This window comes from Callithrix jacchus, chromosome 9 (genome assembly GCF_049354715.1).
Source record: "Callithrix jacchus isolate 240 chromosome 9, calJac240_pri, whole genome shotgun sequence".
NCBI classification, from domain to species: Eukaryota; Metazoa; Chordata; class Mammalia; order Primates; family Cebidae; genus Callithrix; species Callithrix jacchus.
In genome coordinates this window covers 55,569,459-55,595,579 of record NC_133510.1, presented here as the reverse complement: position 1 = coordinate 55,595,579, position 26,121 = coordinate 55,569,459, and the positions used below count along the sequence as shown (strand labels likewise).

The 26,121-nt window shown below is 38.5% G+C and overlaps 1 long non-coding RNA gene across 1 annotated transcript in view; it reads right to left on the bottom strand.

The window, feature by feature from the left end:
• Positions 1-25,014, bottom strand: part of LOC118144221 (uncharacterized) — a 120,922-nt gene extending 95,908 nt beyond the window's left edge. Inside the window, exons 1-2 of the long non-coding RNA XR_004728769.3 lie at positions 24,754-25,014; positions 19,714-19,828 (exon numbers count right to left, since the gene is read on the bottom strand). This is a non-coding gene — a long non-coding RNA (uncharacterized LOC118144221). The remainder of the gene's footprint in view (positions 1-19,713; positions 19,829-24,753) is intronic.
• Positions 25,015-26,121: the final 1,107 nt, after the last annotated feature.

Here is a 26,121-nt window from a genome sequence, read left to right as displayed (position 1 = left end):
TAATTGTCACCTTAATATTTAAATATTTATCTTTGCTTTGTACCTGAACCATTTGAATTATTCTCAAATAGTTCAGGTATAAAGAATTTGAATTATTCTCTTCCCACTATTTTGACATGCACAATCAATGAATATTTACTCTGGTCACCCTATGGTCACTCTACTGATCTATCCACCACCAAGTTTTCTTTTTTTTATCTAAGTGGATATTTGTACTCACTAATCAACCTCTATTCACCCACCCCTGCCCCAAACTTTCCTGGCTTCTGGCAATCACCAATCTCTCTCTCTCTCTCTCTCTCTCTCTCTCTCTCTCTCTCTCTTTCCCCCCCTCCCTCCCTCCCTCTCTTTCTCTCCACGAAATCCAATTTTTGTTTAACCTCCCACATATGAATGAGGACAGGTAGTATTTGTCTTTCCGTGCTTGGCTTATTTCACTTAACATAATGACCTCCAGTTACTTCTATGTTGCTGCAAATGACAGAGTTTATTCTTTTTATGGATGAATGATATTCTACAGCATATATATATACACACACACACACACACACACACACAACATTTTATCTATTCATCCACTAATGGACACTTAAATTCCATATTTTGTCTATTTTGAGGGTTTTTTTTTTTTGCAATAAACATGTACGTACAGATATCTCTTTAACATACTGAATTTCCTTTCTTTTGTATGTATACCTAGTAGTGGAACTGCTGAATCATATGGCAGTTCTATTTTCAGTTTTTTAAAAAACCTACATACCATTCTCCATAGTAGCTGTACTAATTTATATTCCTACCAACAGTGTACAAGGAGTTGCCTTTATCTACACCTTGACCACATCTTTTATTCCCTGTCTTTTTTTGATAAGAAGCTTCTCTAAACTGGAGAGATCTTATTGCAGTTTTGTTGTACATTTCCCTAATGATTAGTGATGTTGAGCATTTTTTTATATATATATACATTTGGCTTCTTTGAAGGTATGTCTTCTTTGGAGAAATGCCTATCCAGATCCTTTGCTCATTTTAATTACATTATCTATTTGTTGCTTTGTTTTTTGTTTTTTGTTTGTTTTTTCACTATTGAATTGTTTGGGCTTCTCATGTATCCTGGTTATTAATCCCTTGTCAGATGGATAATTTCCAAATATTGCTCCTATTCTGTGTGTCTCTTTGTTGATGGTTTCCTTAGCTGTTCAAAAGCTTTTTAGCTTAAAGCAATTCCATTTATCTATTTTTGCTTTTGTTTTCTGTGCTTTTGAGGTCTTACACAAAAAATCATTGTCCAGATCAATGTCCTGGAGCATTATCTCAACATTTTCTTCTAGTAGTGCCTTCGTTTCAGGTCTTTAAGTCTTTAATTCATTTTTATTTGATTTTTGTATATTCTGTTCCATTGGTCCATAGGTTTGTTTTTATGCCAATATCATGATGATTTGGTTACTATGGCTTTGTAGTATATTTTGAAGTCAAGTAGTGTGACACTTCCAGCTTTGGTCTTCTTGCTTGGACTGCTTTGACTATTTGGGGTTTCACATAAATATAGGACTGTCTATTCTAGTTCTGTAGAGAATGTCACTGCTAATTGATAGGGATTGCATTAAGTCTATAAACTGCTTTGGGTAGTAAAGTCATTGTAAAACTATTCATTCTTCTAATTCATGAGCATGTAATATCCTTTTTTGTGTATCCTCTTCAATTTTTTTCATCAGTGTTTTATGGTTTTTCTGGTAAAGATCTTTCAAATTTTGGGTTAAATTGATTTCTAGGTATTTTATATTATTTGTAGCTATTGCAAATGAAATTGCTTTCTTGATTTCTTTTTCAGATTGTTTGCTGTTGGCATATAGAAATGTTACTGATGTTGTAGGTTGGCTATCCTGCAACTTTACTAAATTTGTATATCAATTCTAACAGCTTTAAGGTGGAGCCTTTAGCTTTTTCTAAATATAAGATCAAGTTTTCTACATACGAGGCTAATTTTACTTCTTTTCCAATTTGCAAATGTATAAAATTATACTTGTGGTGAAGTGGGAAGTGTGAAAGTGAGAGGGAGATCCTTGTATTTAAAAGTCCTGTATGTATATGCACACATACATACACACACACATACATATATATATACACACACACACACATATATTAATAAGGTATTAATATTATGTAAGTACAAGGAAAACTGCAGGTTGATTTACTGGATTGATTCATAGAATTCACTGGAGCAGCTTATACATGTTATGAATCACTTCCCTCTCATTACTCTTCCTGCACCCCTTACATCAGCTCCTCCACTCAACTCCAGGATACCAGAGCTGATGTAAGCGGTGCAGGGAGAGCAATGATAGGGAAATCCAAGCATAAACAGAAAATAAAGAAAAAATATACTGGACCTTTAAAAATCTATAAAATAGTATTACTTTTATATTTACCTAAAATTATATGTGTGTAAGTAACTTTTTAAGCAGATAAAGCTTTTTAATATATATCATATTTATTAAGAAATAAATTCCTGAAAATTGAGGTAAAGTTCACATAATAGTTAGCTATAAAAATGCCTTATAAAAGTATAGACCATAGTCAAGGGGAAATTTATTATACTCTGATGTTAAGGTTATTAAGTGGTCAAGGTTCAAATACAATTGGTAATACTTTATCCAGCTAACACTGTTTATGTCAAAGATAAATACAAACTATCCAAAAAATGTTAATAGAGGTTTTAATAGGTCAAATCTTTGAAATTAAAATCTTTAATAAATGAACACACAAAGCAAAAACAGAATGGCATTTATGGTACTAAATCATTTACAGCTTGTTCATAATGATAAAACTGAAAAGATTATTAAGAATTTCTTTTTTCCTTTTTTTTTTTTCAGACAGAGTCTCACTGTGTCACCCAGGTTGGAGTGCAGTGGTGCAATCACAGCTCACTGCAATCTTGACCTCCCAGGCTCAAGCGATTCTCCTGCCTCAGCCTCCTGAGTAGTTGGGACTGCAGACATGCATCACAACACCTGGCTAATTTTTTTTTATTTTTAAGAGATGGGGTCTTGTCATGTTGCCCAGGCTGGTTTCAAACTCCAAGGCTCCATTGATCCACCTGTCTGGGCCTCCCAAAGTGCTGGGATTACAAGTGTGAGCCGCTGTACCCAACCAAGAGTTTCAATAATAAGCTTTACGTTAAAGGAGGCCTTGGGTTAATCTCAAGGAAATCAAAATTCCTGGGGAAAAAAAAATCTGTTTGGATTTTTCTTTCTAACTGGTATTTTCCATGAAGATAATACTTGCCAAATAAAATATGGTAGCAATAAAACGGTGAATAAAACTTACGCTATAGAATAATTTACCTTTAGAATGTCCCAGATTATTAAAAATGATTTATAAAGAAAATGGTACTAAGAACATCAGCAGAGCCTTTAAAAAATGCAAAATATGTTCTGAGAGGTGAACTGTAAAACAGAAAGGCAAGAAAGTATTGAGAAGCAAAGCTAAGCTATAAATCAAGGGGATGAGGTTTAAAAGAATCCAGAGTATAATCAGAAATGCAATATCTCTTAAATTAAAAAAGAATAATAGAGTAATAAGCTGGATGCGGGGCTCATCCCTGTAATCCCAGCACTTTGGGAGGCCAAGGCAGGCTTATCTCTTGAGGCCAGGAGTTTGAGACCAGGCTGGACAACACAGTGAAACCCCATCTCTACTAAAAATACAAAAATTAGCCAGGCGTGGTGGCAGACGCCTGTAATCCCAGCTAATACTCAGGAGGCTGAAGCACAGGAATCACTTCAACTGGGAGGTGGAAGTTGCAGTGAGCCGAGATTGTGCCACTGCACTCCAACCTGAGCAACAGAATGAGACTTGGTCTCAAAAAAAAAAAAAAAGTAATAAGGTTCAGTTTCCAAAATTTGCATTCAGCTCTCCCATGTTGACCTTTCTTTTTTAGCTGTTCCTACCTCCAGGACTGTATTTATTTAGCTGTAGCAGGAATGAAATAAAACAGGAGTGGAAGAAATATTTTTCCCACCGCTCTGTCATGTGACAACTGTCTACTCCTTCCTGATATAAAATTCTAAAAACTAGAATAATTAGCACAGCCTCAGAGACTAGACACCATATTTATTAGATCGTCAAAATTATTTTCTGATTGTTTCCTATATTTGCACATTGTCACCTTGAAATACAAAGAAAAAGATTATTTTAAATGGACATTCTTGGCCAGGTATGGTGGCTCACACCTGTAATCCCAGCACTTTAGGAGGCCAAGGTGGGTAGATCACTTGAGGTCAGGAGTTCAAGACCAGCCTGGACCAACATGATGAAACCCCATCTCTACTAAAAATACAAAATTAGCCAGATACTCAAGATGCTGAGACAGGAGAATCACCTGAACCCAGGAGGCAGAGGTTGCAGTGAGCTGAGATTGTGCCACTGCACTCTAGCCTGGGCAACAGACCAAGGCTCTATCTCTAATGTGTACATTAGTAAAAAAAAGAAAAGAATTCCACCTTTCTAGAGCAGCCAGTATTACCTAAAGTCAGATTTTTGATTGAATATTAAGATTGTCCAAGACAAGTGGTCCTCAGAGGTTAGTAAACCCACTCTGGAATTAAATGGGTAATGAGTATCCTCTGGGGCCAATGGAAAATGCATAGAGAGAAGTGTTCAAATGCTGTTATACTTTCTTCAGGTGAGGTTCCAGCAGGCAATGTCTACTACTTAGCAATTTCCTTTTGTAGGATTCATGTTTTGGTATCAGCAATTATCCTGCAGTACAACAGATCTATATGCCTAAAACTGAGTAAGAAGGCTGCATGCAGTGGCTTATGTCTGTAATCCTAGCACTTTGGGAAGCCAAAGTGGGAGCACTGCTTGAGGCCAGGAGTTCAAAACCAGCCTGTGTAACATAGTAAAACCCGGTATCTACAAAAAAAAAAAAAAAAACTGATGTTTTAATTAGCTGGCCATGGTGATGCACACCTGCAGTCCCAGCTACTTCAGAGGCAGAGGCAGGAAGATCACTTGAGCCCAGGAGTTTGAGGCTGCAGTGAGCTCTGACTGCTCCACTCTACTACAGCCTGGGTGACAGCAAGACACTGTCAAAATAAAATAATAGATAAATAGAGCATGCAGAACTTATGGTGCCTATTCAAAACACAGCTTCATTTTTTTCCACAGCCTTTCAGTGGGACTAGGTATTTCTCTGAACTTGAAAACATTTAGAGCAAATTCTACAACTTTAATGGTCATTTTTAGGCAATAAAAATTTTTCAATCACTTAGCCAAAAATATAAACTGAGTTCAGTAACTGATATATCCAATCCACTGAAACAGTAAAAAACTTTAAATCTTGGAGAGATCCAAGATGGCTGATTGTTAGCAGCTTGGGATTGTGGCTCCCAGTGAAAGCATAGAAAACGAGAGGATGCCACACTTTTAGACGAACTTTTGTTGCTCATGAACCAGGAGATTCCCAGCGGAGGAGCTCCATGGGTCACCACTGCGACTCTTGTGGCCGGCGCAGCAGTTTTGCTGGCACCTTGGCACGGCAGTTTATGGTGCAGACAGAAAAAGCACCATCAATCTTAATGCCGCTGTTTTAGTTGGCACAGTGGGTTGCTCAGATTCTGGTGCTGGGAATCAATAAATTGGATGTCCACTCAGAAACCTAATTAGAAAGGTGGTAATTACACACACAACAGATGGATAAATTTATAACGAAGGGAAGAAACCAGCCTAAAAAGGCTGAGAATACCCAAAATCAGAATGCCTCTCCCTCAACAGGGGATTATAGTTCCTCGTCAGCAACGGAACAAGGCCTGATGGAGAAAGATTGTGTTCCATTAACAGAGGCAGGCTTCAGAAGGTGGATGATAAGAAACTTCTGGGAGTTGAAGGAACTTGTTCTAACCCAATGCAAAGAAACTAAGAACTTTGAAAAAAAGGTTTGATGAAATGCTAACAAGAATAGATAATATAAAGAGGAATATAAGTGAATTAATGGAGTTGAAAAATACAACACGAGAACTTCATGAAGTATGCACAAGTTTTTGTTTGTTTGTTTGAGAAGGAGTTTTGCTCTTGTTACCCAGGCTGGAGTGCAATGGCATGATCTCAGCTCACCGCAACCTCCTCCTCCTGGGTTCAAGCAATTCTCCTGCCTCAGCCTCCTGAGTAGCTGGGATTACAGGCACATGCCACCATGCCCAGCTAATTTTTTGTATTTTTTAGTAGAGATGGGGTTTCACCATGTTGACCAGGATGGTCTCGATCTCTTGACCTCATGATCCACCTGCCTCAGCCTACCAAAGTGCTGGGATTACAGGTGTGAGCCACCATGCCCAGCCAGTATGCACAAGTTTTAACAGCCTAATTGATCAAGCAGAAGAAAGGATATCAGAGGTTGAAGACCAACTTAATGAAATAAAACGAAAAGACAAGAATAGAGTAAAAAAGGATAAAAAGGAATGAGCAAAGTCTCCAAGAAATATGGGACTATGTGGAAAGACCTAATCTACGTTTGATAGGTGTACCTGAATGTAACAAAGAGAATGAATCCAAGCTGGAAAATACTCTTAGGGTATTATTCAGGAAAACTTTCCAAACCTAACAAGGCAGGACAATATTCAACCCCAGGTAATACAGAGAACACCACAAAGATACTCCTCAAGAAGAGCAACCCCAAACATAATCCTTAGATTCACCAGGGTTGAAATGAAAGAGAAAATACTAAGGGCAGCCAGAGAGAAAGGTCAGGTTACCCACAAAGGGAAGCCTATCAGACTCACAGCTGATCTCTCAGCGGAAACCCTACAAGCCAGAAGAGAGTGGGGGCCAATATTTAACATCCTTAAAGAAAAGAACTTTCAACCCAGAATTTCACATCCAGCCAAACTAAGCTTTACAATCAAAGGAAAAATAAAATATTTTGTGAATAAGCAAGTACTCAGAGATTTCATTACCACCAGGCCTGCTTTACAAGAGCTTCTGAAAGAAGCATTACACATGGAAAGGAACAACCAGTATTAGCCTTTCTAAAAATATACCAAAAAGTAAAGAGTATCAACATAATGAAGAATTTATATCAACTAATGGGCAAAATAGCCAGCTAACATCAAATGGCAATAATTTTAAATTTAAATTGACTAAATCCCCCAATCAAAAGATACAGCCAAAACCCATCGGTATGTTGCATCCAGACCCCTTACTTGCAAGGATACATAAAGAGTCAAAACGAAGGGATGGAGAAAGATTTGTCAACCAAAAATAAATAAATAAATAAAAAGTAGAGGTTGTAATTCTTGCCTCTGATGGAATGGATTTGAAAGTAACAAAGATCACAAGAGGACGTAATGGTAAAATGATCAATGCAACAAGAAAAGCTGACGATCCTGGATGTGTATGCACCCAATATAGGATACATAAGACTTGTAAAGAGACTTGGACTCCCACACAGTAGTAGTGGGAGGTTTCAACATCAATATTAGATAGATCAATGAGACAGAAAATTAACAAGAATATCCAGGACTTAAACTCAGATCCGGAACAAGTAAACTTAATAAACATTTATAGAACTCTCCACTTTAAACACACAAGATATGCACTCTTATCAGTACCACATCACACCTACTCACAGGTTTAAATGAAATATTGGTTGGCCATTATTAAGCACAATTGATGGTATAAGGGAGGTTTTCAATACCCATTTTTAGACTGCATTCTAGCTTGGGCAACTAAACAACACTCCCATTCTCTCTCCCTCCTCCTCTTACTCTTTTTTCCTTTTCTTCATTCCTCTTTCTTTTTCTTTCTTTCTCTCTAAAAAAAAAAAAAAAAAAAAAAAAAAAAAAAAAAAAAAAAAAAACAAACTTTAAATCTTAAAGGTTGATTTTCAAGGATTGGATTGTCTAGGAAACAAAAAGGAACATTCTTGGCTTCTACCCATGTTTTCAGGTAGACTGTTAGGTTTATGGTCTTTGGAGGCAGATGATTTGAAGGAGGAATGAGGAGAATAAAGATCTTACTTGGCTGATGGCACCTGTTTTCTCATGAGCAGCTTCAGTGAGTTCTTCTGTAGACTTATCACAGGGACTTTCCCTTGTATTCCTTTCCCTAGAGTTAACCAGTTTTTCTGGGTGGTCACTTGCAGCTTTCCCCTTATCCCCTGGGCATCTAGCATGTATCTCTACTTTCTTTTCTCTCAGTTCTCACCTTTCTCAAGGCAGTGCCCTTGGACAAGATAAATGCAATCCCAAGGCTGGAAGAAACCCCATCCACCCACCCCTCTGCTTTTGGGGAGGAGGATGTAAGATCTCCTAGGACAAAACAGCCCTCTCAGAATCTTCCTCCCATCTTCAAACTTCTAACTCACTTATAACCTTATGTGGAAGAGTAATTTAGCATCATACAATTAGTTTTTGTTCTCTTTTACAGCTCAAGTATCTCATATTTCCTGTTGGAATGCAGCACCTACCACCCTGGAAACTTAGCCAGAACTGAAACTAATTTAAACAGCTTATGATCCTTGCTTAATTATGCAAGTTTCTCAATTAAATGTTATTACTGGCTGGTTATGCTTTGATATCCACATATAAGGCATGTTGGTATTTTTTTTTTTTTAAGACAGTCTCACTCTGTCACCCAGGCTGGAGTGCAGTGTGGTGATCTTGGTTCAGGCCAACCTCTGCCTCCTCAATTCAACCAATTCTCCTGCCTCAGCCTCCCAAGTAGCTGGGGTTACAGGCACCTGCCACCACACCAGGTTAATTTTTGTATTTTTAGTAGAGACAGGTTTTGCCATGTTGGCCAGGCTGGTCTTGAACTCCTGACCTCAGGTGATCCACCCACCTCAGCCTCCCAAAGTACGGGGATTACAAGCCAGTTTTGAGATTTGGTTTGGTTTTCTTATTTTGTTTTTTAATGAAATTTAGCCTTCAGATTAAACTCTTCTATATTTTAAATTCTATTGTGTTCATAAAGTTATAGTAACGGTTGGACAATGAATTTAATCTCTCTTTATTAAATAAATTGATGCTTATAGGTGTTTTCCGTAGGTGCCATTCTTCTCCACTCCATTTAGTAGCTAGTAGTCAACAGGGCTTTTGATATTATGGCAAACTATTTGGTAACCCATTTATTTGGAAATAATATAGAATATAAAATATAGCAAGTCATTTTGGGTCTGTAGATTTTACAGTTTATTTTTGTTTCAGTGGGTAAAGGGGGAAGGATTACAATATGGAAAACTCCTGAGTGTCTGAGTAGTGGAATTACAGACCCATCATGGGTGGGTGTTAGTGTCAGAGCTTCCGGGCATCTGAGGCAGAGGAGGAGGTTACCAGGCCAGGGAAGGCCAACTCCTGAGGATGGATGGCCCTAGTGCTAGGCACTCATCTCCATGAGCCTCCTCCGTTCTTGTAATTCTTTCAGGGAATACCATCTCATTCCCCTGAGTACCACAAAGTGGCTAGAAATATAGAGAATCGGCAACCTTTATCCCTTGAATTCTTTGGAAATATTGGCTGCCTCGCAGTACTCACTGTTCCTCAGCTGATTGTGAACACTTGCAAAACGAGCAAACCGAATTAAACAAAGGCAAGGATCATTTACTTTGAACTTTCTAATACTCACTAAATTTATCTTGATTATCTTTAGGCTTCAGCCCACAGGAAAATGTTTTTCTTCCATAATTGTTGAATGTGAATCAGTGATTCTCATATTTTGCTACACATTAGAACCACTTAGTCACTTTCAAGAATCCCAGTGCCCAGGGCTCCTTGAGCCAATTAAAGCAGAACTCCTAGGAATGAAACCCAGGCATCAGTATTTTTTCAAATTCCCCAGGCAATTCCAATATGGCACCATATTTTAAAATTAGGGCTCCAGTTAACTGACTCTGGGCCATGGTGGAAATAAAGGAAGGATACATAGGGAAGTTCTTCTTTAGCTTTTATGAATGACAACCAACAAAGATTACAAATATATGCTGCTTTCAAAAATCCAACAAAGAAAAACCAAAATTTATAAAATGATGATTTAAGGCTGAGCACGGTAGCTCACACCTGTAATCCCAGTGATTTGGAAGGCCAAGGCAAGCAGATCCGTTAAGGCCAGGAGTTCAACACCAGCCTGGCCAACATGGCAAAACCTCATCTCTACTAAAAATACAAAATTAGCTGGGCATGGTGGCACGTGCCTGTAATCCCAGCTACTCAGGAAGCTGAGGCAGGAGAATCTCCTGAACCTAAGAGGCAGAAGTTGCAGTGAGCTGAGATGGTGCCTCTGCACTCCAGCCTGGGTGACAGAATGAGACCCTATCTTAAAAAAAAAAAAAAATTACATTCAAATATCTTCTTTTGGCTGGGTGTAGTGGCTCACACCTATAATCCTAGCACTTTGGGAAGCCAAGGTGGGTGGATTCCTTGAGCCCAGGAGTTCGAGACAAGCCTGGGCAACATAGCAAAATCCTGTTTCTACCAAAAAAAATACAAAAATTACCCAGGTGTGAACCTTGAAAACATTGTGCTAAGTAAAAGAAGCCAGACATAAAAGGCTGCATATCGTATGATTGCACTTAACATGAAATGTCCAGAATAGACAAATGTATAGAGAGAAAAAATAGATTAGTGGTTTCCAGGAGTTGGAGAAAGAGGGAAATGGGGGGGGGGGCTGAAACTTCTGGAATTAGTGTTAATGGTTGTACAATCTTAATATACTGAAAATCACTGAATTATATATCTTTAAAGGGTGAATTTTATAGTATGTGAATGATATCTGAATAAATGTTTTTAACCATGCCAATATGGAAGGTGTATGTAACATAATGTGGAAGAGAAAAGTAAGGAACAAAATTATATAAAGGATAACAAAAATTTATCAAGTATAAAAGAAGTTTTTAAAAGAACAGAATGTACTGATACACTGATAGTAAAAACACTGATAGGAAAAAAACAAACACTGATAGAAAAAGAAAGTACTTTTTCAGGCCGTTTATTCAAAGTTAGGTGAAATATCTTTATTAATGCACAACCATATTAATGCAAAGCTGTGTTTCAGTAGGAGTTCTTGGAACCACCCCATAAGACTCCCCATGACTTCATCCCCCTGAACAAATGCCAGTTTATACTTAGACTTTATTTTCCTGGGCATCACATACAAATACTCGGTTGACAAGCTGGCTGAACACAATTTAATAATGTACCTTTTTAAATTTAGGCATCTATTCTATGAATTAAAAGAACATGATTAGCTTTCACTACATATTGTTAAAGAACTGGTGATGATTTGTGCCTTAGCAGACAAGTCCCCAAGTTGCTGGCTAGTCTGAGTAACAGTCAGGAAGGACACCAGGGAATCCCTGGTGGCCACACTGCTGGTGACGCTGAGACAACACAGTCCACGTCATGTCCACACCTCTACTGTCAATCAATGCTTCTCCATCTCTGATAAAACTGACCCCACCAAACCAATCAGGAAGTACCAATTTCCTTTAGAAACCCACAGACTGCCAAGAAGACCCAACCCTCTTCTTCCACACCAGCATGAGCTAAATTCTCCCTTGAACAAAAAGAAACTGTACCCTCCATCTCTCCCCTTTATTTTTTGTGCAAAAAAAATGTTCATAGCATCTTTGTTTATAAAAACCAAAACTGTAAACAACCCAAATGTCCATCAACAGAACATCCATGCTCTATTCATCCTGAAGAATAAACTGTGGTACATTCTTCTCCTTAGCTAACACTTCCATCTTCATTCTCCACTGGACCTCAGAAAAGGATAGCTGAAGCAATAAAGCCTGCTTACTTTATTTGTACCTTGTGGGTTGGTATTTCTGAGGAAAGTCATACTCATGTTAAGGAGAGGAAAAAGAATCTGCTGCTAACTTCCACCTGATAATAGAAAAAGCATTCTTTATCAGAGTAATATGCCTAAAATTGCCTAAGCCGTACAAGTATTGATAAAACGTAAAACTAAGAGCCACAGGTTTGGAGCTTGCTGTTTTATTTTAATCAATAAAGTTTTTCCATTTTAAAAGATGATTTCCATTAAGAGAGTCTCTCAGAAGCTTTCTGGATTTGTTATGAATTGTAAGAGCCAATGAGAAAAACATTTAAGTCAATATTTCCAGGAATCACAAAACTGTTCACACAGTGATGTAAGGAATTTGACAAGTGAATGTACAGCATGTGCCATGTTATTTTTATTTTTAGAGCATGTTGAGAAGTTGTTAAACCTTCAAATAAGCATCAGACATATTCCCAAGCACTCATTTGCTGGGAATAAATTCATAGATTTAACTCATCTGTGTTGTTTTAAGGATCCAAGATACATTCTAAAGAACAAGACAATGAATCTTAAACACAAAATAGAAATTTCCCTAGGAATTATTTTTTCATGTACTATTCCTCATGTGTATTTCATCCACAATCTGCTAAGTAAGCTGCTCATTGCTCAAATCAATAAGGATAATAGTCTTCATCGGAGGTCTACTCTGGAGACCTAGAATTAAATCCATGCCCATTCTATTTCTGTACGTGTCCTTCGATAACGTTCTCAACTTTCCTGGTTCATAAAATAGGAAGTTACTTTTTTCTTTAGGGATACACATATACACATTATATATAAGTGAGTCTATGTGTGTATATGCGTGTGTGTGTGTGTGTGTGTGTGTGTGTGTGTATTTCCTTTGGGTATTGTATTGGAGTTCTCCAGAGAAACAGAACCAAGAGGGTGGATGGATGGAAGGATAAATAAATAGGTAGGTAGGTAAGTAGGTAGGTGGATGGGTGCGTGGGTGGGTGGGTGGGTGGGTGGATGGATGGATGGATGGATAGATAGATAGATAGATAGATAGATAGATAGATAATCAGTAATTTGCTCATGCAGTTATAGAGTCTAAGTCCCAAGGTCCGCAGTCAGGAGCTGGAGATCCAGCAAAGCCAATCTATAGTTTCATCCTGAGTCAAAAGTCTTGAGCACCCGGAGAGCCAGGTTCTCTGCAGGAGAGCCAAGGTTCAATATGAAAGCAGCAGGCTTGAGACCCAAGAAGAGCCAATGTTTCTGTCTAAGTCTAAAGGCCAGAAAAGACCAATGTCCTAGCTCAAAGCAGTCAGGGAGGAGTAGTTTCCTTATATTTGAAGAAGAGTCAGCCTTTTCGTTCTACTCAAGCCTTAAATGATTGGATGAGCCCTATCCACATTAAAAAGGGTAATCTGCTTTACTCAGTCTACCAAGCTAGACGTTAATTTCATCCCAAAACACAGATACCCAAAATGTTAGACCAAATATCCAGATACCCCATGGCCCAGTCAAGTTGACAATACAAAATTCACCACCACAGATGGAATATATGTTTTCCTTTGGGAGAGGCTGATGCATGTATTCACTTCTCTGAATCACTTAAAACTATGTCAAAGAAAAGCAATAGTGAAAAAATGTTAGTTATAGGTTTGAGTGAGAGAGTGACTAGAAGGGGGAAAGGTACATACAATACTAAATAAAAACCATCTGTCAAGGCAAAAGACCCCATATGGAGCAAGTGGGTAGGGAGGTCCCACAGATAGATGAGAAGATATCTTCCACTCAGGATAGAGACCCTAAAACTGGACAGAGAATGGTCTTCTGGCTATCACTTTACTTGCCAAGCCACATATCAATGAGAATACTTAAAATCTTGAACAACCAGCCCCAAGATAGAGCAGATCATGAACACACACTCAAGTTTTATGGCTTACCTGTTTCACTTTTGGCATCACTAAATCATGCAAGAGCCAGTAAAGAGTTCTATAAACTTCTTCCTCCTTTTCTCTCCATTCTTGTTCTCCAAATATATAGAAGGATGCATTAAAGCACTGTTCATTGAAGTTTAGATGCTCTCCCTTTGTTCCGAATACATCTTTTTTGTTTTTTTTTTTTTAATTTTTTATTGGATTTTAGGTTTTGGGGTACATGAGCAGAGCATGCAAGACAGTTGCATAGGTACACACATAGCAGTGTGCTTTGCTTTCCTTCTCCCCTTCATCCACATTTGGCATTTCTCCCCAGGCTATCCCTCCCCACCTCCCCCTCCCACTGGCCCTCCCCTTTTCCCCCCAATAGACCCCAGTGTTTAGTACTCCCCTAATGTCTTTTGTACAGATCTGACTTTCAAGGTGGAAACAAAAAGGAAGCTTAACTGAAGTTTTAATGCAGTTGTCATGAGTATTGATGCAGTAATTCACTTAAAATACTTAGCAGGGTCTGTGGGTAAACATTCCGTGGATGCTGGTGGTTTTTTAATTATTATTATATTCAGAGTCTTAACTAGTATCCTGGTCCATTGAATAGGTTAAGCTCCCCAACAAGCAGTAGTTACCTGCTTTCTTTACATTCGAAAGATATAAAACTATCTTTCTTTACATTAGAAAGACATACAAAAATTTTTCTTTTTCCATTCAAAACTCAGAAAATTGACTCTCATATAGCTGGATTATGGAAGTCTAGAGTTTCAAATGCAAAGTTTTCTTGGAGAGATTAAAATTGTTATTTATATTAAAATGTCTTTTAATAATAAAATTTGTTTAGGGAAGTACAATTCTTTTGCCCAGACACCTTGGATGGGAAAAATCAGTCATATTATTATGAATTATAAATAAGTAAATCCATATACCGTTTTGTGGGGTTTTTGAAGCAATTTTTTAATACGGAGAAAAGTTATTTTTTGCTTTCATAGAATAAAATATAAATAGCACTTTCTCATTTGGTGTATTATTTATGATAAAATATATAATAAAATTATCCTTTTGTTTCTTCCATGTAAATTATCATATACAATTGAGTACTTTTTTTGCATTACAGTCATTTTCTTTTTGTCTGTCAAATGTATATTGTAAGTAGAGAAATATGAAATTTGCTTTGAATGCACTCTACCTTTGTGTGTGTGTGTGTGTGTGTGTATGTGTGTGTGTGTGTGTATGTGTATGTGTGAGTGTGTGTGAGAGACAGGGTTTCACTCTGCCATCCAGGGCAGAGTGCAGTGGCACAATCACAGTTCGCTGTAGCCTCAACATCCCAGGCTCAAGAGGTTCCTCAGCCTCCTAAGCAGCTGGGATTACAAGCACGTGTCACCATACCCGGCTAATTTTTTACTTTTTGTAGAGACAGGGTCTCATTATGTTGCCTGGGCTGGCCTCAAACTCCTGGATGCAAGTGATCCTCCTGTCTTGGCTTCCCAGAGTATTGGGATTACAGGCATGAAGCACAATGCCCAGCCACTTCACAATATTTTTCCAATTCATAATTAAGTTATAATATAAAGGTCCCTAATATAGACATAGAATTATTTAGTAAGAAGAGCCTGAGATTCCTAGCCTGGGTTTGAATCTGAACTGCTTAATTTCTGAGTGTCCTAACACACATTCCTTCATCCTGTTTTGTCTCTTTTCTCATTTATAAAATGAAAACTATCAGCACCTACCAATTAGGTATTATATAAGGAAACAAATATAATAACACCTGGCTCACTGCTTAGACTACGGCATTTGCTTAATAAATTGTAGTTATTGTGATTATTGACAGAGTAAATCAATGTGATAACTGGTGGAGTTAAGACTGAAAATTATCTCCATTATCTGAAATAACAGTCTATTTTCAACCAAATTATACATAATGTTGCTTTTAGCCTTCTCCAAGCACATTTGTATGGTTCAAGATCTGGGAAAGTGAAGAATAACAATCTAGTACCTCACATCCTTGAACATTTTTAGATAAAGTGTTATAGACCTGAGTCATCCACTATCCATACTCCCTATTCCAGAATCCACACAAAATCGAACATGATTAACAAATCATTTTTTAATTATTTAACTAATCAATTGTAGAGGATTGTTTGTTTTTGAAGGCCAAAGGGTGGCTTCCAGCACCTAGTTCTCCTTTCTAAACACATCTAAATTTCATGTTGAAAACTTAATTCTACACCCACTGGACATGGTCCAGTAGGCATATAGTCAGACTCCCAGCTCCCACGAGACAAAGGAGAGACCCATGCCCCAAAATGCGCCATTCAAACATTCTCTCCTGGAAATGTGATTCTTGAATGGAGTGACATAGAAATTAAAAATGGAACAGCTGATTTTTTTCCAAGTAGTAGAATCCTGTCTATACTTTCCCTTTAATAAATCCAGTGTTGTGCTTTTATCTCACAAGGAGCCTTGGAGACACCTGTTTCCAGCTTAGTTCCTCACCTTCCTATAAATTATGTAAGCCTATAAGAGTCTTTCAATAGATTCCTTCTTGCTTAGATTAGCCAAAATCATCTATTTCCGTTGTTTACAACCAAGAGTCCCCACTAATATATAAATCCAATGTATTGAGTGTTTTCTAAGCTAGGTCATTATTGGGATTACAGGCATGAGCCACGACGCCCAACCACTTCACCTTAACCAAAGAGATTCGTGAAGCTTGGTGCCCACTCCTACTTCACTGAGGAAACAGAACATAAAAAGAAATCACTATTTAAGACAATGAGTAATAAGTGCCAAATGAGTAGTAAAAGCAATATTATGTAGGATTTCATAGGAAGAATATATTTCTGAGAGGCAGTGCTATATTGTGGTAAAAATATAGAATTTGGAGTGCTTTCCAGTCCCAACTCTACCACTTTTCATTTTAACTCTGCCACGTTTCTCAATGACTCTAATCCCTCTACCTTGCTGTGTCAAATGAGTTAGTGGAGTTGAAAGCATGCTATAACTGGGAAGGCACCACATAAATATTAGTTACTAATTATTTCTGTGAGCTGGGCATGGTCAGCAATTTCATGAGGTGAGCTATTCTATATAAGAGCTAACATTCATTGCATGTCTAATATACACCATGTGCTGTGCCAAATACAAAATTAGAATCTTAAAACAATCTTAGGAGGTATGTGTCATTATTTCCCTTTTACAAACTGAAAACTAAGATCTGTGGAAATGTAGTAATTTGCCAAAGGTCAGGTAGCTAGTAATTGACAAATCCTGGATTTGAACTACATCTGTCTGACTCCTAGTTCTACGTCATTTCCATGTGATGCTAATTCCCTTAGAATGTTTTTAGAAAGTATAGGTCTCCAAGAAAGCACAATATTGAGAACAAAGATGTGTAGCTGGACCTCTTCACTCTCATTTCCTACACATGTTCACATCCTCCTGATCATCTCATAAGGTCTGTCACTGACCATCTTTCAAAGGCAAACAGAGAAATCCCAAAGTTTGTCAGTCACAGAAGCCATGGACTTTGTAACAAGTTCATTTGGAGCCAGATGTAGTCTAGATTTCCAGATATGATACCAGTGAGGATACAGAGTAGGTATGTGTCCTTGGGAAATGCTGTATTTTACCCTGGCATGTACTTGAGACATGGGCTTAGTAATGCCGCAAAAGTTATATGCTACTACAAATATTCTACTATATTTTCCCTCAAACCGAAATACATTACTAGCTCTAATTTCTAGGAAGTAGTGAGAATGTAAGATTTCTATTGGCAAAAATTACTTGGTTTACTAAAAGTGAACTACTAACTTGAGATTGTTCAGCTCAGATCCGGAGAGACAACATAGGAAGTTTCTGTTGCACCAACTTTAAAAGACCCAAGGAAGAGTCTGGATATCTTTGGATCCTGACAGCCATATTCCAATAGGTTATTCTATGAAGTCAGTGGACTAGGCTTTTCCCACAAAACTGAATGGAATGAAATCCACAGTTAGTCAAAGCCAACCAGAGGAAATCGCTTTTTGCTGAGTGATTAAGATCTCACAGCATGTTCTCACTTTTTTTCCTTTGGAGCAGTTTTACAATGGTTCCACTTAGATTCAGCACTGTTTCCTGGTCATTAGAATACCTTAAATGGCCAACAATGTAGTGATTGGGATACTAACCTTATCCTGCTTATTACATACAGGTTCATAAAAACAATTATTTAATGGCACAAACTTTTTAATTACTTGTGCTGCACTGATTGTACAACTGAATGTGGTTGTCCATTTTATGAATAAGGTTGAGTAGATTAATAGATTGCATAAGTCAGGATTATAATTCTACAGAACTTAACATATTATTCAGTCAAAAATATCCAGGTAATATAGCAGACATTGATCTGAAGTTAGTAACCATCTGACTTACACTAGGAGAGGTATTAGACTTCTGGGGAATAAACATGATTCTTTAAATCTCATATCTAATACTTGCTGAAATAAAACAACATCCATACATCTGAGTCATTCTCTTCCAATCCTTTGTTGTTGTTGCCAAAAGCCATAAATTAAATGTTTAAATGAAAGCTCAGTCCTTCTACCTATTGCTTTCACAGGAAACGATGATAAAACCTAATATTTCCTGTCTAGTTTAACATTATGGTCAATGATAAAGATTTAAACATAAAACCTAACACCATAAAAATCCTAGAAGAAAACTTAGGCAAAACAATTCAGGACATAGGCATAGGCAAGGACTTCATGACTAAAACACCAAAAGCAATGGCAACAAAAGCCAAAATAGACACATGGGATCTAATTAAAGTTAATTTCTGCACAGTAAAAGAAACAATCGTTACAGTGAAGCAGCAATTAACAGAATGGGAAAAAATTTTTGCAATCTACCCATCTGACAAAGGCGTAATATCCAGAATCTACAAAGAACTAAAGAAGATTTACAAGAAAAGAACAAACCCATTCAAAAGTGGGAGAAAGAGATGAACACTTTTCAAAAGAAGACATTTATGAGGCCAACAAACACATGAAAAAATGTTCATCATCACTTGTCATCAGAGAAATGCAAATCAAAACTACCTTGAGATACCATCTCATGCCAGTTAGAATGGCGATCATTTAAAAAATCAGGAGGCAACAGATGCTGGAGAGGATGTGGAGAAAAAAGAATACTTTCACACGTTGGTGGGAGTGTAAATTAGTTCTACCAATGTGGACGACAGTGTGGTAATTCCTCAAGGATCTAGAAATATAAATACCATTTGATCCAGAAATCCCATTACTGGGTATATACCCAAAGGATTATAAATCATTCTATTATAAAGACACATGCATGTGTATTTTCACTGTGGCACTGTTTACAATAGCAAAGATCTGGAACCAACCCAAATGCCCATTAGTGATAGAATGGACAAAGAAAATGTGGCACATATACATCATGGAATACTACACAGCCACAAAAAAAGGATGAGTTCATGTTTTGTAGGGACATGGATGAATCTGGAAACCACCATTCTCAGCAAACTGATACAAGAACAGAAAAGCAAATACCACATGTTCTCACTCATAGGTGGGTGTTGAACAATGAAAACACATGGACACAGGGAGGGGAGCATCACATACTGGGGTCTGTTGTTGGGGCTAAGGGAGGGACAGCAGGGATTGGGGAGGTTGGGAAGGGATAACATGGGGAGAAGTGCCAGATATAGATGATGGGGGGGAGGGAGGCAGCAAAACGCCTTGCCATGTATGTACCTATGCAACAACCCTGCATGATCTGCACATGTACCCAAGAACCTAAAGTACAATAAAAAAAGATTTATCTACATTAAAAAAAAACTGAGAAATATAAAAAAAAATTTATCTTTACACACGTATTTGTTCTCAGAATTTATCTTCATAGACATAAATGATAGATTAATTTAGGAGGTTATGATTTGGCCTAGACAATATCACTTACAATCAAAGAATTACACAACAAATAGGCAATAAAAATGCACCTGTGTATTGCCGATTTCCTGGCCCAGACTTCTTCATGACTTCAGGTCCATCAAGTTATCCACTGTTTAATCATGCTCCCAATAACCACCACAGGCTCCTTAATGTAGCAGTGATCTACAAAAACAATTTCAAGAAAGAGCATTTTCATTTATATTTAATATCCCAGCCTTAATTTAACTATACGTATAGGGCTTTATTAGCCTTATAATCTTCATCTTCCCATCTGTAATTTCATCTGCTGTATCAGTTATCAATTGTTGCCTAACAAATTACTCTGAAATACAGCAGCTTAAATCAACAAACATTTAGTAACTGTCTCAGTGAATCAGGAATCTTGGCACAACTTTGCTGGAGTCTCAGGCTCAAGGCAACTCACAAGGCTACAATCAAGGCATCAGCTGGACTGCGGTCATCCAAAGGCTTGACTGGGGAAGGATCTGCTCATATGGCTTTTGGCAGGGTTCAGTCCCTCATAGGTTGTTGTCTAGAGGCCTCCCTCAGTGTTTTCACACTTGGATGTCTCCATAGGGAAGCTCACACCAGAGCATCTTGTTCTCATCAAAGCAAGGGCAAAAGAGAGAGAGGGTGAGCAAGATGGAAAACAGAATCTTTTTTGTCTTCCATCTTTGAATCTCAGAAATGACAGCCCATAACTATTTCCATATTCCACTAGAAGCATGTCACTGGGCCAACTCACACTCAAGAGAAGAAGACAAAGGCATGGGTACCAGGAAATGGGATCATTATTTGGGAGTCATGTGAGAAGCTGCTTCCCACATCTACCAACAGAAATAGGCAAGGCTTGCCCAGTGCAGTCTACACTCTAATTACACTCAAAGACACAAATACAATTCTTAAGATACTGGAAAACAAAGTGTAATTTTAATTTAATCTGGATTCCCTTGTACTTCAAATGTATCTGTCTCTCTGATTTCCTGCTAGCCACTCCAACACCCTATTAATGAATTTTGATCAAGTTCAATGCATTACTATAAATAATCAGAATACAGCTTAAGTATCTTCTGAGAGAAAAATGTTAATAAAAGGGTTTTAGAGATAAAATGATAGCACTAAGTCAGTTTAAGTATAGCTGACAAAGCCTGGTTTTTCTACTGCTTTTATACAGTTTTTTAATTCTTCCCTGTGGTACATTTTAATTCTTCAATTTTAATAAAAGTAAATAAGTTGTTTAATGGGACAATATAGGAGAGGTAAAATAAAATGTTTGTTTATATCTAACTAAGAATACTTTCCTGGTACTCGAGGAAGAAGTGAAGATTACATGGCAAAAACAAAATCAGAAACTCAGAGTCTTGGCTGGGCACAGTGGCTCATCCCTGTAATCACAGCACTTTGGGAGGCCAAGGAAGGCAGATCACTTGAGCTCAGAAGTTAGAGGCCAGCCTAGCTAACATGGTAAAATCCCATCGCTACTAAAAACACACACACAAAATTAGCTGGACATGGTGGCATGTACCTGTAATCCCAGCTACGTGGGAGGCTGAGGCAAGAGAATCTCTTGAACATGGGAAGCAGAGGTGCAGTAAGCCAAGATGGCACCCCTGCACTCCAGCCTAGGTGACAGAGTGAGACTCCATCTCAAAAAAAATAAAATAAAAAAGAAACTCAGAGTCTTTTAGGACTCAGCCTTTTCAATGCAACCCTTCTTCCAGATAATTCTGGGGGGGGTATTTTATTTCATTTCTTAAGAAAGGGTCTTGCCATGTTGCCCAGGCTGGTCTTGAACTCTGAGCTCCACCTCAGCCTCCCTAAGTTTTGGGATTACAGGTGTGAGCCACCATGCCAGGCCCTTTTCTAGATAATTCTTAAACCTAGTAAATGTCACATAAATCTTCTGGAATACTTCTACCAATGCCATCTATGAGTCAGGCTACTCCTAAAAGAAAATATATATGTATACGATTTAGGCAACACACAATAATATTTATTATACATATACCCACAGATTCTTTCATACTTGGCCAATTTCTTTATGTCTGTAATTTATAAAGCTCTAATGGCTTACTTCTCACTCTAGAAAATGAAGAAAATAAGAGCAATGCTGGCCCTGTTCTGTAAAAGTAACCTATTAGTCAGAGTATGCTAACGCCTATAACAAGTAAACCCCAAAACTAATGGCCTAACACAAGAGAAGTTCATTTTTTCCTCACACTGGATGATTTTTGTTACCTCACTCAAACAAGGACAGCCAAATCCTGCCACTAGATTATGGTCAGTATCATTGCCTTGAGTGAATCTTTCCTGCATGGTACTTCTGAAGCAGCCAACGAAACAGAAAGCTAGAACTTTATCTAACTTACAGGTTGCAAGACTTTCTCGTGCCAGTCTTCTAATAAATATCCGTTAATATAACACTATGGGCTTTTGTTGTAATGTATTACCTAATAGAGGGATGGGGGTGTGGAGGAAACCCATAAACCTCACCTGCCTTCAAACATTAGATATAATCTATCTCTATCAAAAAATAATCTAAGAAGTATAAATGCCCAAAAGACTTGTGTCAGTTTTCAAGACAATAGTGTACTACTCTATTTCTTTATTTTAAGAGGGAATCTTGCTCTGTTGTCCAGGCTAGAGTGCAGTGGTGTGATCTTGGCTCAGTGCAATCTCTGCCTCCCGGGTTCAAGTGATTCTCCTGCCTCGGCCTCCCCAGTAGCTAGGATTATAGGTGTGCACCGCCACACCTGGGTAATTTTTATATTTTTAGTAGAGTGGGGGTTTTACCGTGTTGGCCAGGCTGGTCTCAAACTCCTGACCTCAAGTTATCTGCCCACCTCAGCCTCCCAAAGTGCTGGGATTACAGGCATGAGCCACCGTGCCCAGCTTTATTTTAAAACATGGCATCTTTTCCCAGCCTTCTTTACCCATATGCGGTTTCATATCCATATACAGTTTCAGTAGCATGGAACACATCCTCTATTTATTTGGCATTATTGTTTACAGATTCCATAATGATAACTTATGGCACTTAAGGGCACTGGTGCTCAGATAATTAGACATTTTAACAACAGTGTTTTACTTTTCATGACTCCAGAAGATTGCATTTGTCTAGACTCTTCTGGGAAAGTTATCATCATAGAAGTAACAGCCAGCGCAACTTCAAACTCTCTTTTAAAAAGCAGAGTGAAATATTCATGTCTCTTGTCACCAAATCCAAGAAAGTCACAGATTAGATATGCTATCCAGCAGCCTGCTTTGACTTCTCTTTATAATACTGCATATATTTCTTTCTTGAACAGAAATCAAAGTGGTAATGTACCTTTCACTCTAGTTTAGTCATGGATTCAGCGGAAACCAAATTTAGAGACTACAGACTGACTTACATTTTAATAGGCAGTAAAGGAATAATCTGTCATTGCCACTGCATTCTAAAGAAATGGAAATCAAACTCAAAACATTTAAACATCAAATTCATGATTGTTTTATAAAAATCACTCCAAGAAAATCTAACTTTATAGCTTTTCTTTTGGCAGATATCATGTTATACTGGAATACACTTCATAATTTGTGAAAGATTACTTTTCTATACATTTAACACTTCTGCTTTTATTTTCCTGCTGTTGAAGGATTAATAACAAAGTCTGTGCAGGCCCACTGGAGACATGAATAATAACCCAAAATCCTCTTAAAAATCTAGAACAGTCACAACATCATAAATTTTTATTGAATAGGATTTATTCTCATGAAGGCTTCTGACAGCATTTTCACCCCTTGTACCTAAGATTTTATTTGATCCATATGATTTAAGCAGATAAAACAGATGAGTAAAAATGACTTCATTTTCTCTGAAGACAGGGTCAACAGTTCAAAACCGCTTTTTTCCTCTTACAATTCTATCATATTCATTTAGTGTCAACATGGAAAAGTTAATTTGAAAAATATGTGACTCTATCTTTCAGTCCTGTTCTCTGTGTTTCAGAAAAGAATGGTGTACTCGCCATGGCGCAAGTGAGAGGACGAACTTTCTTGCTATAGCTCCCCTCCTGTCCTCACATATATCTTGACAGGAATGGCGGGGCAGGGGTTAAATTTTAAAACTCTAAGGTTCTCAGTAGTTTTCTTTAAAACAGGTAATTTGGCTGGGTGCCTTGGCTCACAGGATTTTAGCCCTTTGGGAGGCTGAGGAGGGTGGATCACCTGAGGTCAGGAACTTGAGACCAACCTGGCCAACATGGAGAAACCCCATCCCTAGTAATAAGACAAAAATTAGCTAGGCATGGTGGTGGAGGCTTATAATCCCAGCTGCTCAGGAGGCTGAGGCAGGTGAATCACTTGAATCCAGGAGGCAGAGGTTGCAGTGAGCAAAGATAGCGCCATTGCACTCCAGCCTGGGCAACGAGAGTGAAACTTGTCTCAAAAAATAGAAATAAAGAAATCAATCAGGTAATTTTCTTCAAATCTGCCTAGAAATTAAGAAGAAAACTCAGAAACATTGCATCTCTAAAAGATTTTGCTTTATTCCTTCATCTGCCTCCATTAAGCAAGGAAAATTTGAAAGATAGGGAGAGACAGAGAAAATGATACAGGACCTAGAAAAAAAATTATTTAGGCAGATAGTGAGGAAAAGAAAGTCCTTGACAAGGTTTCCCTTTTAATGCAAAGTGGCCCCAAAACGTTTCTAACAAAGAGCAACCTGAAAAATCAAGCTGCAAACATAGAAAGCAAGCTAAAAGCTTGCACAGGTGAATGCTGGCAGCTGTGCCCATAGGAAAAGGCTCCATCTTCCCTTTTCTTTGTCAACCACACGTACGGTAAAGAAGCAGGCAACATGGCATCAGCCAGATAGAGAACCCATTTATATAATAAAAAATGAGGGTGAGGTGGCCAGCTTCTTCATGTGCTATGCAAATAGCACACCTGATCCATGTTGAGATACATTAAGTTTACCCTGCCCCCATGGCTCCTTTGTGGAGGATACCTTTTACTTTGTAATTAGTGGTAGGCAGGTAACAGCTGCCTACTTGGTATATTCTAGAGTTATAGGTAATATAGAACACCTGTGTATTAATAAGAATCACCTGTCAAAGAGGCGCTAAATACGTGGATGAATCTCTGCTCCGGGCCTTCAGTCTGGAGAGGTATCAGTCCTGCAGGCTCTCAAGCTGTTGGTTCCCTCAGATAGATCCACTCTGCTGTTCTATCTGGGTGTCTGCCTCTCAATACCTTCAGCCCGCCTGGGTAACTCCTGACTGAGCTGTTTCTCCGTAGATCAGTATCTCAGGCTCCATGTAAATGGTGCTATAGCAGGCCTAGAGTTAGAACAGTTGCCCCATTCTCCTCGCAATCACTGCTGACGTTGGCTTCTGTAAACAAAACTGCTAGCTTGCTCTAAAGAATGAACTGTCTGGCCTTTGCTTATCAGTAGTTACTGTAAAGTTGCTTGCGCTGCATTCACTCAATCCTAAAACCAGAATGTGGTTTTTCAGCTTAAATACCCTGATCCCCCTGAGTTTGGGGCCACAGGTTGGAGAGACGTGAGTCCTCTGTGGTCGCCGGCAATAAAGACCCTGCAATTTGGCATACTTTTGTCTTGGTTGATAATTTTATACTCGACCCAAATACTTCAAAGTCACACACCACATCCTCAAGCTCATCTATAAAACACCGTGCATTTCCCCCACGAAACTGGAAGACCCACTAGGGAGCCGCTCTCTCTCTCTGCAGGAGAAAACGTTTTTCTTTTACCTATTGAACCTATGCTCTTAAACTCATTCCTTGCGTGTGTCACATCCTCTATTTCCCTGGCATAAGGCAACGAACCTCGAGTATTATCCTACACAAATGATGCCATTTCAAAAGGACAAAGGATGTTTTCTTCAGGCTCATGGCACAAAAGATAGAACCCCACTACCCCTCCTCACTCACACCCTAAGAAGCTCTCCCAGGTGCTCACAGGCAGAGAGCAGGTAGGAGGGGTGCCCGCTCAGACCTCAAAGTGGAGGGGCCGCAGAAGCGAGCTGCTCTATCTGGGGCAGTTCACTGACGGCTTTCATCCCCGCTCTGGCTGCAGTTGGACTCCATTCCAGCCCCTTGGGAATTCTGTTTCAGAGACTTTTCATCTGTGTTCCCTTGCCTGAAGTACTCTTGCCTCAGATTCCCTCATAGCTCACTTCCTCAGTTACTCAAAGGCTTTGCGTAAATATCACAATCTTGTTGATTTAGGCCTCCTCTGATCCCCCCATTTCAGAATATCAGTCCCTTACCCTATTTCCTTCTTGTCTTTCTTTCCTACTTTTTTTCCCCCCATAGCGCTTACCGTCGTCTGCCTTGGATGTCTTCCAGTTTCAGCCCTGCCAGTGTTCACCAGGAGGCTGACTGGATGCTCTCCATCAACAAGCTCTGCTGTCCTTCCGCTTCCTGACAGGTCTGACCAATAAAAGCCAGCA